Source organism: Mytilus californianus, unplaced genomic scaffold, assembly GCF_021869535.1.
Source record: "Mytilus californianus isolate M0D057914Y unplaced genomic scaffold, xbMytCali1.0.p SCAF_23, whole genome shotgun sequence".
Lineage (NCBI taxonomy): Eukaryota > Metazoa > Mollusca > Bivalvia > Mytilida > Mytilidae > Mytilus > Mytilus californianus.
In genome coordinates, this window is record NW_026262672.1 from 4,140,915 (window position 1) to 4,156,608 (window position 15,694).

The 15,694-nt window shown below is 35.1% G+C and overlaps 1 long non-coding RNA gene across 1 annotated transcript; it reads left to right on the plus strand.

Annotated features, from left to right (window-relative positions):
- Positions 1–7,971: 7,971 nt before the first annotated feature.
- On the plus strand, positions 7,972–14,090 carry LOC127732334 (uncharacterized). Its single transcript, XR_007996194.1, has 7 exons — positions 7,972–8,201; positions 8,635–8,709; positions 9,455–9,573; positions 9,907–9,966; positions 10,616–10,929; positions 12,751–12,939; positions 13,423–14,090. It is a non-coding gene; the product is annotated as an uncharacterized LOC127732334 (long non-coding RNA).
- The last annotated feature ends 1,604 nt before the right edge of the window (positions 14,091–15,694 follow it).

The following is a 15,694-nucleotide window of genomic DNA, read 5'->3' on the forward strand; positions in this document are numbered from 1 at the left end:
AAATATAATAACATTTTTATATTTTAGAATATATTCCAACTTCTTTTAAAAATGAAACAATATTTGTAAATGAAACATTATTAAATAAATCATACATATTATTGACATTGAAATGCTTCTTACGAATATCAGCAAAGTCAATACAATTGATTAAAACATGTTTAATAGTATACTTGCAGTTACAAGGTATACATTGTGGTTCTACTTCATTTTTTAAAAGATATTCGTGTGTTATTCTAGTATGACCAATACGACATCTAGAAACAACACACTGATCTTTTCTGCACATAAAATTATTGAAAGGTTTACATAAATTAGGTTTAATTTCATGTAATTTATTACCATCTTTTTTACTCCATTCATTTTTCAATATATTAAAAACATATTCTCTAATATTAGATTTAAAATCGGTATATGGTATATCACAGTTAGATAAAGGGTCACCCAGGGCATTCTTTGCCTCAAGGTCTACAGCTGTGTTTCCAAGGATTCCAACATGACTCGGCACCCATAGAAATAATATTTCTTTAAGAAGAATTTTTAAATTCCTCATTACATATAAAATTTTGAGAATTGTTGGGTTTTTAGTTTTAGTATTTTGTATAGCTTGTAAGCATGAAAGTGAATCAGAACATATAATAAATTTGGATTTATCTGAAGAAGCAATAAATTTCAAAGCCAAAATTATTGCTTCTGCTTCAGCAGTAAAGATCGATGCATCAGATGGCAAACGGAGAGTTGCAGCTCTGTCACTGAAGACAGCAGCAGATGCAACTCGGTCACCATCTTTTGATCCATCAGTATAGACAGTTGAAAAATCTGAATAATTGGCTTTGATTTCAGCATAGTGTGGCTGAATTAAAAGAGGATTTGTTTTATTTTTATTGTGTTCACGGAGATCAAATATCATTTTTGGTTTGGGAAGTTCCCATGGAGGACATTTGCAAGTTTCAACTTGAGCAACAGATTTTAAATCAAAAGAAGCTAAATGTGATTTTAAACGTATACCTAACGGAGGAATTTTATTTTCATGTTTTGCAAAAATATCTTCATAAATTGGATTAAAAACACAGCTGTAGGCAGGATTATCTGAGTAGGCTTTTAGTTTGACAGCATATTGAAGTCCAAGCTTCAAACGTCTGTTAGAGAGTGAGTGCTCATCAGCCTCTACATACAGACTCTCAACTGGTGAGGTTTTAAATGCGCCAAGACAGAAACGCAAACCCTGATGATGCACAGCATCGAGAATCTGTATGTAGGACTTCCTTGCAGAGCCATACACTATAGAGCCATAATCTAGTTTAGATCTAACTAGAGATCTATATAAATTAAGTAAAATGTTGCGATCAGCACCCCAGTCGGTGCTGCCGACAACTTTTAAAATATCTAATGCTTTTAAACATTTCGATTTTAACATTTTGATATGGGGTAGAAAGGTTAACTTTTTATCGAAAAGTAACCCAAGAAATTTGGTTTCATCAACCATTTTAATTGGGTTGCCGTACAAAGTGAGTTCTGGATCAAGATGCAATTGCCTTTTGTTACAAAAATGCATCCCGACCGTTTTTGAAGTGGAAAATTTAAACCCATTTTCCGAGGCCCATTTTTCAATTCTTCCAAGACATAACTGTAATTGTCTTTCTATGTTATTCATATTTTTGCCTCTATAACATATTAAAAAGTCATCAACATACAATGAACCTTCAATATTACTTTTTAAAACTTCAACAAGGCTGTTGATTTTAAGACTAAATAATGTAACAGATAAAATACTGCCCTGAGGGACACCCATCTCTTGATCATACAGATCAGACATGGTTGAATTTACTCTAACATTAAATTGTCTGTTAGATAGAAAATTCGAAATAAAATTTGGCATATTGCCTTTCAACCCCATATCAAAGAGATCTTTTAAAATACCATACTTCCATGCAGTACCATAGGCTTTTTCTAGATCGAAAAAGACCGACACTACATGTTCATTTTTCGCAAAACCATTTCGCACAAATGATTCGAATCGAACAAGATGGTCAAGAGTACTGCGACCTTGGCGGAATCCACACTGGATATTGGCTAAAAGCCCATTGGATTCCAGGAACCAAACAAGGCGATCATTGACCATCCGTTCTAGTGTTTTACAGACACAACTGGTAAGAGCAATTGGCCGATAATTAATAGGATCCGTGTGATCTTTACTTGGTTTTGGAATAGGCACGACGGTTGCAAGCTTCCAGATTGATGGTAAATCACCAGATTCCCAGATGTTATTCATAAGCTGCAAAAGAGCTCCCAGCGAGGAATCTGGCAAGTGTTTTAACAGTTGGTAGTGAATATTATCAGGCCCACAAGTCGAATCATGGGCTTTTGACAGAGATGTTTTAAGTTCTTCAAGAGAAAAGAGTTTATTATAATTTTCACCATTTTTTGATTTAAAGTTTAATTTAATTTTTTCTTTTTGTTTTTTTAACTTTTTTAAAATCTTCCCTGTAGTTGTTAGAAGAAGAAGATTTCGCAAAAGTTTCACCAAGCTTGTTGGCAATATCCTTTTCAGATGTTAATAAATCATTGCCATTTTTTAAATGTTTAACTGTGGCTTTAGAATTTTTACCTTTTATCTTTTGTATCATGTTCCATACTTTTGTCATCGGAGTGCGAGATGTTATCTCCGAGACAAATTTCTTCCAAGACGTTCGTCGTGCTTGCCTGCAAGTCCGCCGTGCCTTAGCGCGAAAAACACGGAAATTACTCAAGTTTTCCGTCGTTGGTTGTTGATTGAACCGTCTTTCAGATTTTTTACGGTCACCTATTGCTTGATCACAAGCATTATCAAACCATGGTTTGCTGGGATGTTTCGGATTTGCCGAGGTCTTAGGAATAGTTCTGTCAGCAATTGACGTTAAAACTGTATTAAAAGTTAAAATTGGATCTTGTACAGTCTCAAACATCTTTGACTGAAGTTCCGCTTGACAGAGATTCTCAAACAAGGACCAGTCCGCCTTGTCAAGTTTCCAACGTGGTACTCTCTGTTGGGCAGAAGTAAAAAGATGTTCAAGTACTATTGGAAAGTGATCACTTCCACATAGATCATCATGAACACGCCATGAATAATCCAGAAGAAGAGAGGGATCGCAAATAGTGATATCAATAGCAGAATAAGACCCGTTTCCAGGATGAAGATAAGTATTAGATCCATCATTTAAAATGCATAATCCTTCTTGAGAGACAAAGTCCTCAATGATCTTACCTTTGATATTATGAGACTTGCTTCCCCACAAGGGGTTGTGTGCATTGAAGTCGCCCATAAGTATAAATGGTGAGGGTAATTGATCAGTGAGGTTTTTGAGTTTAGCTTTATCGATAATTGAATTGGGTGGAATATATATAGAACATAATGTAATTGTTTTATCTAATGATAAACGAATTGCAACTGCCTGCAGATCCGTGGTGAGTTGGACTGTGCTATGAATGACGTTGTCCTTCACAAAAATGGATGATCCGCCTGCAGCACGTTCATCTACCTTAGAAAATGTGCTATACATGTTGTATCCTTTTAAAGATACATTGTCACTTTCTTTTAAATGAGTTTCTTGAAGACAAAATGCAGTAGGTAAAAAAGACTGAACTAGAAGCGTTAACTCGAGAAGATTTATTTTAAGACCTCGGCAATTCCATTGGATGATATTAGTCATGATTTGTTAATAGACGGGCGAATGCTATCGAGTTTGCCAGCATTCTTATTTCGCTCACCCTGAGATTGTAATCTTTCGGGTGGCGGAACACTTTCGATTTCCATTTCTGATTCGTCGTTAAGTGTTGAAAATCTGTTGTGTGAGGAGAGTCGTCGATCTCCAGGACCATGCGCAGCTGGTTTTACTCCGCCTCGACCCCTACCCCGCGACCTCGAATCAGAAGACTTCTGAGAGGATGTATTTGCTGGCTTCTTTGGGACATCCTTCTGTTCTGGAGAACGAAGAGGAGACGGGCTTTAGAAGACTTTGTACTGGATGCAGAAGATAAACTAGTTTTATTAGATGCAGATGAAGGAGGACTTTTGGAGATGGAAGAATCATCTATGTCACTGGGAAGATCCCAGACAGATTCACCGCCCCAACTGTCTGATTTAACTGTATCTTTTTTATTTTATTTCTTTTTTTCATTTTTTTTAGATGATGACATTGAGCTCTGTAAGGAAGATTGAGTTGACTGAGTACTGGTTTTAGAAGGTGTTGGTTTTCTTGGAATTAATATTTTATCGTTAGGTTCTGTTTCAACAGGCAGCATTGTAAATGTCTCAGCATCAATTGGCCAGGTCATGCGAGTTGTGTATGCTCGTGACTGAATGAGCGGACAACTTTGCTGGCGTACGATGGTCTGTTCGAAACAAGGAGATCATTCGAAACAGAAGCTATCTGTTTAGCTTCTGGGTAACTGATGTTTCTTTCTGTTTTAATTTTGATAATATTTTTTTCTTTAAGGTATGATGAAAAATGGGATTCACCACAGTTTACGCATTTAGAAGATTCAGAGCTACAGGTTGTTCCCTCGTGTCCTTCGTCAGAACACTTGAAGCATCTCTGCGTACCACGACATTGTGTGTTTCCATGACCAAACTTTTGACAAGTGAAGCATCGAATTGGGTTAGGGATAAACCTGTCAACTCTGATTCCGAAGCAACCTAAAGTAATAGATGGAGGAGGAGTTGGAGTTCTAAATGTCAAAAGATATGTATTTAATTTGATTATATTTCCATTCTTTTTTATTTGAAATCTAACAACATCAGTTACACCTTGGCTTGAAAGTTCCTCACAGATTTCTTCCACGGTAAGGTCACCAAGGTATTGACTTCTGTCTCGAATGATCCCCTTACAGCTGTTCAAACTGTTGTGAGGAGAGGCAGAAACAGGAAAGTTTGTAATTGTTGTCAGTGTAAGCAAATTTGTTGATTGACTTTTGTTGGAACATTCAACCAACAAATTGCCTGATCTCATTTTTGAAACTTTTTTTACAGTACCAGCAACGCTTTGAATTTGTTTGTGAATCACAAAGGGAGATATTTTGGAAATTGATTTTTCATCTGTTCCTTTTATTACAATAAATCTGGGCCAACTGTCATCTTCCTGACAGGGCACTGAATCATCACATTTTCTTTTTTTATGTATTAAAGCTGATTTAGAGGGTTGGTTTTGTTGTGCCATGGGAAATGAGAAATATTCACCATTCTTGTCATCCACCCACCTCGGAGTGCCTACAAGGGCGATGCTGTGTTTCCGTGGCGAGCCGGGGTCAAGTGCTAATGCTGAAAACGAGCTCCAAGTATAACATGTATAACGTAGCTGGTCCCCAAAATTAGCACCCAAGATCCACTGCGGAAAGCACCAGATGTTCCAAGAATAGTATACTCAAGCAGAGCGTATCCATCAAGCGAAATAGAAAGCGTACCACTTGATTGACCCATGAGCCATCGCCTTCTTCAGTTATCCGAAATATAAATAGCTTAATTTAAAACACATGTGTATATAATGAAAATTGTTACAAGAAAGCTTATTGTTGAGGATTAACTGAAGGGCTCGACATGACCAGCCGATTGATCGAACCGGGTCCATCCGACCTCCCGTTTAGATGATATTGGAGCCAAAGCAGCTTATTGAACTATAGTCTCGTCCGTCCGGGTATTTTCTGACCGTAAGGAGTCTTGCTACAGCCCTCATCCGCAAGGATCTCGTCAACCACCGACACGGGTAGCAACCCACGGCCAACGGGTTGGAGAGCCTATTTTATTCAAAACATCAGGCAACTCGTACGATGTTCGGATCACTTTAGTCTGGTCTCTACCCTTCGACCTGTCCAGCATGGGTAACCCTACCAGGAGACGAAGCTCCAACTGGCATAGCTCTTGGGGTCACTGAGACACGCAAGCCCCCCAACCACGGCAAGGATAGCGATCCACCGGGGGGAACTTGGTGTTGTAATTCGATGCTGGATGTTTCATACATTTTTTTCATGCGTCTTTCGATTATTATCACGTGAAAATGATTTTCCACATTTTCCAATTGGAATAAATATTACATAATACTTTTTTCCAATAAGAATAAATATTACATAATACTTTTTACAATCGGAATAGATATTACAATATACTTTTTCCATTCGGAATAGATATTACATGATATTTATTCCTTTTACAATAGATATTACATAATACTTTTTCCTTTTGAAATAGATATTACATAATACTTTTACCATATCATAATAACACTTTGAAAAGGGTTTAACTTTCCAAAAAAAACAAAAAAGAATAGATAGTTAGGACCGTACATAATTAGTGACTTACCGAAACTAGGCACTATCACCCTTATTGATAGCAACGACAAATTGATTGGGAAATACCGACAAAATAATATCAAGAGGTTCATCCCTCCTGAGCAAAATAGTACAATGAATGAGAAATCTGACAATGAAGAAGTACATGGAGATGACATTAATGACATAAATGATGAAAACAATAATATTGAAAATGATATGGGTGACTCTATATTTATAACTCAATTATCATATGATGAAAATAACATGATTAATGAGAATACATTTGATATAGGCATTGAAGATTTGTTTATGCCATCACCTTCACCCACAAAGAAAAATGATACTGATGATAAACAAATGTTTTCACCATACATAGGTCCAACCTTAATTCCAATTACTTTCAGTCAATACTGAAGTAAAAGTAACTGAACTTCTTAACTATATTGCTGAATTTGAAAAGAAACAACAACTGTCAAATGGTTTGCGCTGATGAATCAACATGGGACCAATCATTGTTGATTCAGAGTCAAACTTATCCAGTAACATTTGATGACTGTAAACGACTGTAAACTGATACTGTCACATATAATTCCCTATCTTAAAAGTTGTGTCTACTCCTAATACACAACTTTTATTTAGAGTGCATAATTTCAGAAACATACTTAACGCGGGTGCCGTTTGTCTTGTTCTTGGTCTTGCAAGATCTGTACATTCCACCACAGGGTCAATGAAGTTACAATTCTTATTGTTTACATTATAAATCTTATATCTTGGCATTGAGGTTCACATGCTCAAGTACACATTGTTCGAAAATTATACTGAAAATGTCTTTGGGTTTGGTCTTTGGGTTGTTTTTTCTTCTCTCTAAATTCCCTGATCTTCTCCATGAACTGATCGGAAATATGGTGCTTTCAATCTATCTGTTTGATCTACCACTAATCACATCTTTTGTCACCTATGGGAATTGTCCTGGGCTCAATATAAAAGGGACTATCTGGTGTACTAAAGTCTGAAGGTCGCTTTGATACATACAGATCATAAAAAGCTAAAGGATTTCGGTATTGAAACTATAAAGACTTGTAAAAAGTCAATTTACCTTAAGACTGTTTCCTGAGTCTATCAAGAACGAAACATCTCCCATCTCACTGGCATTTGGTGTGATTGTACTGAGAATCCCGATAACTCTTCCTGTAGCAACAATTCTCTGCAACTACAAAACCAATGCTATTGATAGTTCAAAAAAGTGCTTTTTGGAACGAAAAAACAAAACTCCTATATAAATAACATTATGTGACATGTCAGACATTGTTTTTATGTATCTGCAGTACGTATATTGCATTCCTTTAGCAGCTGTGACTATTTATGGATACGAATACGATTAGGTCAGTACTAAATATATAAATGTTGATGTATAGAAATTTTGACAAGAATATGAAATTTAACAATTGTTTTTTTGAAATAGTACAACACAATGTATAATTAATTAGTATCTACGTTGTCACTACTCCGTACCTCCGTCATCTCCCATAGCCTCGTCAGGACACACAGCGGTTCTAATCATAAGATATGGAGTGCTAGTTCTGTCTGCCGCACTGAGTGTCAGTAGATCGCCTTCTTCAGTGTCGGCCACATCAAATCTTAGATGGAAACTATTTGATTTGTGAATTTTACGAGAAATGTCATCTTCATCAGATGTTGGTCTGGAAGTTGGAGCTTACTTCGCCATGCCAGATGACGGTCAAATATGTCTTGGACCATCTGATTGCATTTAATCAACATATTAACAGATTGATTTTTTTTTATAGTGCTGACAAACCAGAATCACCAGTCAACAGAATGCCGACAGATTTTTTAAATTTTGATCCATCTTCTGCAATTCCTGACTACTTACAGTGTGGGTTAGTATTAAATTCTTTGCACTTTAATTTATAACAAAAAAAATACAGTTTGACCAGTATGCCTTCAACCAATAATGTACACTTTGTTTGCACTCATTATTGATCAAAGAATGCAATAAGATTCTTCATGGACTTGAATTACAAAATAACAACACCATAATATAAAAGTTTTGTCTTGCCTTGTGATAGGCATACAGTTAACAAGTTGCAAAACAGATGATAAGGTCAGTTTAAGGGAAACCTGTAATGATAGTATACAATTAATTTTTCTATTGAGAATATTCAACCTCTACACTTCAGTCATTCTCTATTGACATTGGAACTTTTTTCAAATTTAAATATTATAGTTTGTGATAAGTTTTGATAAAGTGGAGCCACTAATGGTATTGCAATGAAATCTGGTATGTATTCATTAAGGTTTTGTTTATTTCAGGTCTGAAGTATGCCTAGAGCATCAAGGATACCCTGTGTGTAAAGCAAAAGTTGTCTTTCCCAGCCAGTATTGAAGGTAAATTTTAAGTGAATAAAAAAACAAACTATTATACACAATGGATAATATCTCTCAAATTTAATGGATGAACTAGTATGAACTAAAGTCTAAATGAGGAGACGTAGTATGGTTGCCAATGAGACAACTATCAACACAGGTCCTACTGACATAGATGTAGGCAACTTGTATGAAAGAAAAGAGATGTGGTATGATTGTCAATGAGACGACTATCTATCAGTGATTAAATAAGATCAATACATACTCAAAAAAAAAACATTTTGGAATGGGATGAAAGCATTTATACTTAGAGGAAATATTGTGGAAATTATAATTGGTGTGACTAGGTCCGTGAAATAATTCTTAAAATTATTTTTTTATGCCCCCGCCGTAGCGAAACGGGCATTAAATTTTACCCGTGTCCTTCTGTATGTCCCAAAATTGGTTTCCGTTCTCTTTAGTTTGCCTCAACCAAATATTATGAAACTAATAAACAATGCTTATTACCACAAAACACCGATCAAGTTTGAGTTTTGGTGGCATCACTTTTACCATTCTAGAGTTATGCACCTTCACAAATGGAAAGGTTGCTGAATTTTTTGTTTCCATTTTCTAACTGACAGTGTTCTAGGTTCAAATGCAAAGAAACCTCTTTTTTTATTGGAACTGAAAATTGATACACGGCTGTAAAAATATACCAAAGATTTTGATTTAATTATTTGGTCAACTTGACAATACTTAATACCTGCACATTTAATTCTTTCAGGCATGACTGATATTGAGAGGAATGAATTTGTACTTGAACAAATGACCCTTAAAAGAAGAAACACAGACGTTGCAGTGTTCCCCTACAAGTCTGAATACAGAAGTTGGGAGAAAGTTGGGGTAAGTTAATATTTTAACTAAAAGAATTGTAGAGGCAATACAATATATAACTTTACCTGAAAGTATTTTTGATGAATTTAATAGTTTTGGTTGTTTCTCAAATAAGGAGTATTTTATAGTCAATAGGAAAAATGTACTTAGCTTTGCTTCTAATGATTCATTCTGGAATGATACATTTATAAACAACCCTCCTATAAATCTTCATCACAACTATAACCGTGAATTTATGATTGTATTTTACTTGTTTTGTCAATAATCGAATAATTTGCTGGTTTCGGCATAAATTTTGTATAATAATAAATATAAGTGGATGTTCTCTTCTTTTTTTTTTAGAAAGGTGCACGGTTTGCATGTTGTGTTGGTGAAGTAAAACCAGGAGAGGTTTATGACAATGTAAGTGATAAAAAATAAAATGTACAGGTACCTGGTGTTGTACAGTAGATAAGGATTTGAACTAATGATGTTATATAATTTTAACTCCAAAATTGGGATGAAAATTACATGTCTTATCCTGAATGTGCATGAAATATTTGTCACTGGCCTTCGCAAACAAGTTGCTAACCCCAAAGAATCAAAACTAAATATGTTGTAAAGATTGTTTAAATTATCGCTAATGTTAATGAAACTTCAATCTTTAATTTCTGATAAATATGCATCTTTTATTAGGGCTGTCTAAGAATTAATTGTGTTTGGGTGTTGGAGGCATGTCTGTTAAATATGTGATGGGTGGTGGGTATAGTAAAATCAACTTTCTTAGCTAGCGATTAAACCAGGTTTAATCCACCATTATATACACAAGAAAATGCCTGTACCAAGTTAGGAATATGCAAGTTGTTAAGTATTCGCTAGATGTGTTTGAGCTTTTGATTTTGCCATTGATTAGGGACTTTCCATTTGTAAATTTCCTTGGAGTTCAGTATTTATTTTATTTTTCCTTTTTTATTGTATGAGACAATAGCAACAAATTATATTTAAATTCACCTAATATTTTAATATACTGTCCATAAGTGTAGTGCATTAAAAAGATATTTGTATTTGACAGTTCGTAAAAGACAAGAATAGATGCCAGCAAAAGTTTACTTACTTACAGAAAAAGAAGGAGCCCCAAAAAAAAAAACAGCCAACAGAAAAACAACCAGATCCAGAGAATCAAGTGCCAATTCCGGAGCCAGAACCTGTGGAGCCAGAACTTCAGGAACTTGAGATGGAGCTTGATCAGATCACTAGTAGCCTGATTTCAGTCTGAAACGGTCATTTTGGTCTGATCAAGTCTGAATCGACTGAATTTACCGCGAGAGAAAAACGTCAAGACTTTTTCAGACTTTCAGACGCCGTTCCGATCGATACTCCAATTAGGTAATTCAGTCCCCGTTAAGGCATGTCAAGATAAACAAGACGGAGTGTTCTAGCGAGCGATAAAGAACTGTTAAGACGGATTCAGACGAAATCATACCAAACCTAAAAATTTACTTTCAAATTTGTCAGACCGTGTTTATATTCGTTCAGTATGCTAGTATGATACTACGAGTTACGCCCCTTCTGCTTAATGATACATTTTTAATCCAAAAAAGTATATTACAAATTTAAAAACGTAACTTTCGAATGATTAAAGAAAGAAAATCCTCTGTTGATGATTTATTTCTGTTGTTCTTTTGTTGCGGAATTAATTAATAAATTATTCGTCTATACATGTTGCTGGTTTTATTCTAATTGATGTTAGTTTATTTATTTATTTATTGTATATCGGCGAATTAAAGTTTACTATTACTTGCTGAAACCTGTATTTCATGATAAAGAATTTATACATGTATATTTTCTAAGGGTTATAAAAATTACCGTATGATAACAGATTTGCAATAATCGGAAATAGCAGGTATTGGAGAAATCGGTTTTCTATGCAATCGTTACTTACAAAACATGTATGTTATACACTGAACACTAAATTTGTTATTAACCCGGCAGGTAAAAAATGAAGTCGTTATCCCAAATAAAATGTGTATGGTACTTGATTTTAGTCTTTGTTAAAATGTAAATGGACATTTTAAACTTAACAATATAAATATAAGGAGATGCATGATAGCCAATGAGAGAACTATCCGCCATATTTCAAGTGAAGTGGACGTTATGAAAATTTCTGGATCCGCCACTGAAGTTTCTATTTTCTTAGCTTGTATTGTACAATATATTTCTAAACAATTATTTACTTCACAGTGACACAGTGGTGCATCTAAACGCCACCAAGGCCGCCTAAGTTCATTAAGCTTCTGAAACTGCACTATACCCGTGATGAGACAGTATTAAAAATTATGAATAAAATACCATCGGATAAAGCTTTTCATTAAAACAATATATTCGAATTTATTTTCAGTACCATAGTAGTTTTAGTGCAAGGATTTGTATAGTAAGATAAAACGATAACCCACGAAATTCCAATTCATCTTACTCTATAAATCCTTGGCATAATTTTAATGTTCTGGTTTTATACCAATGGCACGTGCTAGTAATTAACCGGGTCAATAGGTAATATAATCGATGATCCATAACGTATGAAAGAAGATTGACAATTACATGACATTTTACAATTACACCTATCATAGTATCATAGCTAAGTATGTGTAGTTTAAGGTTCTAACAATATTATATAAAATATGGCTTCTTTCTACACACTACAAATGACAAAGTTTAATCTATACCTAAAGATACTGCAAAACCGCAATTTTGAGTAGTCATTAAAAAGATTGGAGGATAGCTTTTTTTAGTAAAAACCAAAAATTCCGAAAGGAAGCAGTATATATTTATATCTTGTCTTTTCGGAAACACATTATTTCTTTTTGTGTATATTTCTTTGATACAAAATTAAAAAAAAACATCTACAGTCCGGAAGTTTGTTTAATATGCCTTCAACAGCAATTTGTTGCTGAAATAAATTTAGATTTCCATTAAATATTTATTTATTTATTTATTCATTTATTTATTTATTGTCTGTCTGTCCGGATGCACTTCATCTTGGCTAGACAAGGGTTACGATCCAGTCCCCTCCTCTCCACAGGCTAACGAAGATGTGTGCACTTCACCTCAACCCAATTAGGTGAACGCATGTGTATCATGAATACAACCTAAACACAGCAGGGTACCAATGTGATATATGTGTGGATTTATTTTATTTGACATTTTCAGCAAAAGATAGATTGTACAACAGCTTGGTCGACGATTTGAAGACATCCAGCTGCTTCCCGGTACCATGTCAAATGTTAAAGTATACCAGTATATGTCATCTTTATACAATGCGGTTTGGTACATAAGAACCATGGAAAAGATAAATGAACGCTCCAAACAATAGGTCAGTCTTACCCCAGTACCACAAAGGTACAAGTATGTGTAAAAAAAAATGCACTAAGTATATATAACTTGTAATTCATGAATGAATTCCAACAATTAAAGGCAAATCATAGTTGCTTCTTGTTCAACTTTGTCAGTAAAGAAACAGGTCTGACACAAAAGAAAATTCAGACTTTTTTGACAGTACTAAGCATATATAATATTAAAAGTTTAATAAAAAAAAACAATACTTTCAATGTACAGTTTATATGTTAGATTTCAGATTCCTATCACATTTGAAAAAATTAATAGGGTTTCAGTGCCTTGTCTTTCCGGTTTTCACGTGAAAATACCTGTACTAAGTCAGGAGCATTGGTATTTAACGCAAGACATCTGTCAAGGGTTGATATTTTAACTTCGTCAGATTTCATTGACACTTATGATTCTATCGAAATATTTAAAATTGTCATTTTTTTTTCACTTATTCAATGGAGAATAAAACAGAACTTGTATGTATTTAATTATTTCCAGATTCATGAAGTATGACGAGTGTAACAACTGGAAAGAAAGAAAAAAAAAAAGAAACCACGTCTGAGCTGCACCGATCTCAAACTTCACTGTAAATGTCTTGTTTATTTTTTAAGTGCACCTTTTGCCCAAAAGTGGTCTACATTTCATCCTGGCTCTATCCATAAGCTCCTATGCTAGTTTTCTAGAGTAATAAAGAGCAAACCATCCGTCAACAGCAGCTCCATCCTGACAGAGAGCTACAAAAACCTGTGTGGATTGAAGACCGGAAGAAGTCTGACGTAAACGGACATCTAACAAAAACTTGACTCGAGTCTAAAAGAGGTTGTTGACTTCTGTTTATCAAATTTGTTTTTCGTGTATTGTTAAAACACATAAATCAGGTCGTTTGTTGTGTCGTTTGAATGGTTCTACATTTGTCAATTCAGGGTATTTTATAGCTTACTATGTGGTATGGGTTTTGCTTATTATTGAAGTCTGTAAGTGACCTTTAGTTCTATTTCATTTGGTATCTGGTGGAGAATTTAAACTAGCAATGATACAACATTTTTTTATTACTATATTGATTAAGTTTGTGAAAGACTGACTATATAAACGAAGATCTGATCATGTACAAACTTACTGTAATGAGGTTTTGATTTAGAACAAGAAGGAATTGGGTCTTTTTTTAACTTTGTGTTAGTCATGGCACGTGGTAACAGCAGTTTAAGTTGAATTTGAACCTGTTCAGCAATATACCTGTTAAATGTAACTGCCTCGTTCTGCAAAACGGGTGTATCACTCTTAGTGTCCTCTGCGCGCTTGTCAATTTCGATCTTATCGAAGTTCCCCCAAGGGTGACTGGGGAATAGGAGTATGGTCACCATTGGTCTTCCACCGACCGGCAGTAAAACCTGTGCTAAAGTGGAGCGTCTGTTTGCCTGTGCGGGATGTACAAATTTGCAGCCACGTCCGGTCAGAATGGGGATGTTAAATCCGATTCCTCGTGTAAAGAGAGTGCAACGCTCTTTGAACGTTAAGAACCCTTGCAACAACTCTTTGAGGGGTCCGTAGGTGACCTGTTGCAAGGCTAAATTTCTGTCCTTATCTAATATACCTTCATTTCCCGTGGCAGTCTAAATTTATCCGACCTTAATCCCGGACGCCTCTATTACAGAACCTACCTATTGTATTTATTGTTAATTTGTTCTCGTCCGGAATATGCATGAAATATTTGCCACTGGACGTTAAGCAACCAACAATCAATCAATCTTATCGATGTTTGGAGATGCCGATGTACTCGGCAATTTAACAATGTCTTTGTTCCTGCCAACCTCCTGCATATAAGGTTTTGCGGTTAAGGAAATTTTACTCCTGGCTTTATCCAACTTTTATCAACAATTTATCGCCATATATCATCCAATTCTGATGGATCGAGTTGTGAGTCTTTTGTTGCACTTTCCGTTGATGCATCGGAAACCATAGCCATCTGTAGTGTCTTTTTATTGGCCGAGTCCGGATCTGCATCTGTTTATCACAATGGATACAGTTGACAGAGTTGGGTAGTCATTTGCGTTCTGATAAGTACTTGGGTACAACTGATGGGTCGTCGCTGAAGATGATTGGTGCAAGAGTGGTGTAAAACTCCATACTGGTGTTCAAACTGAACTGACTCCATCACATTTTGGGGAGAATTTAAAGCTATCAAACTTGTGTTGTTACAGCAGCTATCCAATAAAATTTATTGTTGTTTTTACTAATCATCTCATATGTCTTCTCAACTCTATTAACAACAAAATGATTTATATGCCATGTCCTGCCTTTTACAGTCCGCTCCTGAATTTAGCAATGACTTGTGTCCAGAAAAATAGCAGCGTTAAAAGGTGAGGCTTGGAGGTTGATATAGGGAAGGGAGTGGTTGCATCAGCTGTTCATCTTAAATGGGTAAATTTGCAAATTTTACTAATTTCTAGGTATATATTTTGACCAATTTAAGATGCTGATGCTATTCGACATTTAAGGTAGCACAATACAAAGATTTTTTTACTTCCAATCTCCAACCTTTAAAATGATGTTACTTCCTTATGACTGCATACAAATTAATAAAAGAGGTATATATAGATAGATAAAAGATTAATCTTTTAAATGAATGCAATATTTTTGTTATGCAATCATTATGTAATCAATTATTATGCAATTAATGGCAAAATCTTGGTCAGTTCACTTGAATGAATTTAGCTCTGACATCTCTATAACTACACAAGAAATTTTAACGTTATCTTAATCAACACAGCAG